Source organism: Gastrolobium bilobum, unplaced genomic scaffold, assembly GCF_033153095.1.
Source record: "Gastrolobium bilobum isolate Gb01-03AN ecotype WA unplaced genomic scaffold, APGP_CSIRO_Gbil_v1 utg2219, whole genome shotgun sequence".
NCBI lineage: Eukaryota > Viridiplantae > Streptophyta > Magnoliopsida > Fabales > Fabaceae > Gastrolobium > Gastrolobium bilobum.
In genome coordinates this window covers 8177-13241 of record NW_026897513.1, presented here as the reverse complement: position 1 = coordinate 13241, position 5065 = coordinate 8177, and the positions used below count along the sequence as shown (strand labels likewise).

Genomic DNA, 5065 nt, shown 5'->3' with positions numbered 1-5065 from the left:
AACATCCCCGTCTCGAGCCGGTTCAATTAACATACATATGATACAAACAGAAACAGCGGAAGACTTAACTTACGAAAATACGAACTAACTTTTTCCTTTTTCTTTAATCCTTTTCACATGACATATCACATTGCATACTTCTTCTAATTTAATTCTTATTTTACGGAGACGAAAATCGGACAGAGTAACCTCTGTAAATCGGACAACTGGGGATTTTCCAATCCCACTCTCAAGAGTTCCTGATAGACAGTTTAAACAATATATATTTCCAGAAGTACCAGTCATGCAAATATACTCAGATACCCATCTATGGGCGCATGCTGAACTTGGCTCCGTGCCACAAATCTAATAGCATGCAATCCAATACATAACATAACTGAATACTACATAGTCATATCATCATGCCTGAATACATAAATGTACATGTATCGAATATGAACACTATGCAACAATACATCTTTTCCAAAAATACGTCTAAAACAAATAGTAGCATCCAACCACCCAGAACTCCACATCTTCATACTAGTACCTCTAGCCACGGTTAGTGTCCTTGTCCCATGAGGCTCTTCAATTAACTGTGTTCCTGAAATCATATCCCCAAACGGGGTTAGAGACGAATCTCTAGTAAACTCCAGGTTTATGGAAAACCCTCCATACCCTGGGCTCACTTCCTGCATGACAGTCAGATACATAATATACAAAACATCATATAAGCAATTATCATAACTGAACAAAGCATATATACATATCTTATCAAAGACAAACGCAGTCATTCCCAAGGGATGACCCCAAGCGAAAATCAACGCACATAACAAATATCTTTTACAAAAATCATCACAATACTCACATCAGAACAAAACGTGTTATATCAAAGATGTACGCAATCGTTCCCAAGGGATAACCCCAAGCGGAAATCAACGTACGTAACAAATATCATTTACAAAATCATCATACATATCCCATAAAACATGTCATATAATCAAATATCATAACTAAACAAAACATATACACATATCTTATCAGAAACGTACGCAGATATTCCCAAGGAAGGACCCCAAGCGGAAATCAACGCACCTGTTCCCAAGGGAGGACCCCAAGCAGAACCAGAACATATCAGAGGCGTACGCAGTCATTCCCAAGGGAGGACCCCAAGCGGAAATCAACACACGTGTTCCCGAGGGAGGACCCCAAAGCGGAACCAGAACATATCAGAGGCGTACGCAGTCATTCCCAAGGGAGGACCCCAAGCGGAAATCAACGCACGTGTTCCCGAGGGAGGACCCCAAAGCGGAACCAGAACATATCAGAGGCGTACGCAGTCATTCCCAAGGGAGGACCCCAAGCGGAAATCAACGCACGTGTTCCCGAGGGAGGACCCCAAAGCGGAACCAGAACATATCAGAGCCGTACGCAGTCATTCCCAAGGGAGGACCCCAAGCGGAAATCAACGCACGTGTTCCCGAGGGAGGACCCCAAAGCGAAACCAGAACATATCAGAGGCGTACGCAGTCATTCCCGAGGGAGGACCCCAAAGCGAACATCCGGGTACTATACAATCAATGGCCAGATATTGTTACAGAAATCATATTACAGAAGTCATATCATAACAAAACATATCATATTAACACATATCAAAGTAAATACATCAAAACAAAACATATCATATTATCATATAGCTCTATAAGAATGCATCTATATCATATATCTCATACATATCATACAACCTGACCACAGTCCGTACACTATGGCGGAACACAAAGTAGGAGCGAACCCATAAACATAGAGCTTACCTCTTTGAGCTTTACAATCTGCTTACTTGAAGAACAAGCTACTTATCATACTCCACGAGAATCCAAACGTTCACAGTCCCTAGGTACACCTAGAGAAGGAATTCAACATAAAACTCAATAAAATGATATAATGCCATGTAAATATACAAGACACACACTTTATTGTTTATTTTCTTTTTACTTAATCATATTAAGTCATGAGTGGGTGGTTCTTTGTTCAACAAATCCCCACAAAATTCCACATATTCACTTAGTCTTAGGATAGTCCCAAAAGGCCTTTAGAACACTCATTACTCCTCTTAGCACCTAAAAGTCTATTTTTCCCAATTTAAGGCCGAATGCCCATTACAAAGGAGCTATAAGATTTCTCTTTGTCTAGTGCCTAAACCCAAGCTTAGCCACCTATATAAATTATTTTACGCATATAAGTGTCCTCACTTTGCGAAACAATATCTTCGAACATATACCTCATTTGAAAATGGCCAAAACTCATTTTAAGGCCATATAAAAGAGCTACCTTATTTTCTTTTTTATTTCACCAAAGCGAAGGTCCATACACCTTAGAATATCATTCCACGCATAAAAGTATGCTCGCTTTGTAAAACAGTAACTAATAGCACATACTTCCTTTGAAAATGGCTAAGAGGCACATAAAGGAAATCATGCCAACTTCATGATTTCAATGCTTTACTCCATCAAATTCAAGCTTATCACACACCTCTAATCCAAGATTCGTTAATTGATATATACGACATTGTTCAACTCTACAATACTATTCATGTATGTGTCACTATTCACGTATACGACACTATTCAAAAATACAGTATTTTTAATTTTCCAAAATACATTTTCACCGTTAAAATTCTCATCTAAACACTTTTCTCAACATGAGCTAAACCTGAATTAAGCTCTAACATGCTCAATCAATTCAAATTTTTAAAATGAAAACCTATATTCAATCTTTCTCAAAACTCAAAGAAAACAAAGATTTCTTAACATGAACTTACCTAGAATGAAGGGAGAAGCTTGCTTCAAGCTCCCATGGCTTCAAGCTCCATCAAAACCCATATTTTCCATGAAATTCGAATTCTTTGGGGAGAAGAACTCTCTCTACAGTGAACCCCACTCAGAAATACTGGTACCAATAGATTCCTCTCGAAATTTCTCACAGGTTTGGCTTTGGAACGAAGTGATTTGGAGGTCTCTAGCTCAAGTTATGAATTTTGGAAGAATTTTAATCAAAATCTCCATTTTCATTTTCTTTCCTTCGTTCTCTCTGTCTCGCGTCCGTAAAGAGAAGGGAACAGTGACTCACTTGAGTCACTTATATAAATTCATTATACTAGCGGGTATAAGCTCATCTATCTACACACCTTCATTCATTACCAAACTTTAACCAATAGACTAGAATATTTTTTCTAGTCACGAATCTATTTTTACTTTCACTTTTAGATAACTTTATTTACCCGCATTTTTTACCTCTTAACTGTCATTTTAACTCATTGCTCACCAAAAGTGACTTTATTTCTTTTTCTTTGTAATTATCCTTCAATATTAAATCCATAATAAATGTGAGGGTCATTATACACACCTTTCGAGAAAATAACAGATGTGCTCACTGGTTTGCTTCTAGGCATTTTGAGGATGATAATAATCTTATTGTTTATCATTCTCCTCCTTCTCCTTTGTTAGAGCTCCTTCTTCAGGATGCTTCTGTAGATCTTTTAAGTTCTCGCGTCGTGTAATTTTTGTTTTGTTTAGGGCTTTTGCCCCTCTTTATTACAAAAAGAAAAAATTAAAAAAAAATGGTTCCTCACAGGATGCTCTCAGTTTTTCTCTCAACTGTATCAGTTAATTCAGTATATCACTCAAATCAACTCAAGAAAATCATCCTACCATAGGCTTGCTCAAGTTCTACTTCTCCACTGCTAATAACACATGCATGCACAAATCAATAGCGCTTTATGTATGGTTGTAATGGGGCTGAGGTAAAGGTATGGATGAATATGGAAGAGAAAGCTAAAACACCCCAAAAATTTACAAAGAGCAAAAGTTAAGAACTAAACAAAGATACTAAAAAAATTAACACTTTTTTTTTTTGAAGTACAACCACATATGTCACCCCCCACACTTAAACTTTTGTCCGTCTCGGGAAAACCCCCACACTTAAACACAACATCACAATGAAACCAATGCTCAGTAAAACTTTAGGGTGTGGAATTAATTGGTTTTTCACTTAGGCTTGTAATGCGGCTTAAGAAATAACGGATATAAAGGCTCAAAAAGGCTCACCAAGGGATAATAATATAAGGGATGGCTATCTGGCTAAAGTGGGTAAAGAAAGAAAGAATGCCTCAATCATATTCATGCATGCAAGTGAAAAATGCAGTTTCAAAAAGAATCAGAGCAAGTTCTAGAGGACAACAATCAAGAGCAGAATCACACAAGAAAGAAAAACTGGCCTACAGATTAAGACCATGTCGACAGGCTCAAAAACCTCACAAGGGTATACCAAATCATGCAATCAGCAGCACAGTATCAAGCAGCAAGTAATGCAATTCAAGAATCAAGAACCAAGCCTAAGCAGAAATTTCTATTAAACCCTGTGATTTAAGTATATCCATGTACCACTTAATAATTACCAGAAAGAAAAGGAAAATCTACCTACGAAAAATCAAAAACTAAAAGAAAGAAAGGAAAATAAAAATAAAAATGCAAATAACAGAAAGAAAAGAAAAATAAAAGAAGAGAACTCTCTGAACTCCCTAAGGAGAATAAACAACATCAAGTAGCTTGATTTCTTCTTCAGTGGTTTAACACTTTCTTCAAGCAAAATGCGGTGCATGCATATGGAAGGGCTAATGCCAATAATGTCAGCCATTGTCCACCCAATTGCCTTCTTATTTGCTTTCAGCAGGGTTAACAATTTATCTTCCTGCTCAGGTAGAAGGTTCTTTCCCACAATGACTGGTAGTTGCTCATTCTCTTTAAGAAATGCATATTTCAAGTGGTCGGGCAGAACCTTCAACTCCAATTTCGGAGGCTGCTCAATGGATGGAAGAGGTGTAGTTGGTGGTGCAAATTCTGCAGAAAACAAGTCAGCAGCAATGCCTGTAAACAAATTCTCAGAAACAAAATTAGGATCATCAATAATATTAGCAGGCAATTCAGAAAATGCAGATTCACACTCAGAATCAGAATCATCAATCAGTGCATCATTGAAACCAGAAAGATGAGATGCTATTTCAGCACACACAATGCACTCTTGACTATCA

At 37.5% G+C, this 5065-nt stretch overlaps 1 long non-coding RNA gene across 1 annotated transcript; it reads right to left on the bottom strand.

Moving 5' to 3' along the window:
* Positions 1 to 517: 517 nt before the first annotated feature.
* Positions 518 to 2885, bottom strand: LOC133307560 (uncharacterized). Its single transcript, XR_009751044.1, has 3 exons — positions 2798 to 2885; positions 1791 to 1879; positions 518 to 583 (listed from the first exon to the last, which is right to left on the bottom strand). It is a non-coding gene; the product is annotated as an uncharacterized LOC133307560 (long non-coding RNA).
* Positions 2886 to 5065: the final 2180 nt, after the last annotated feature.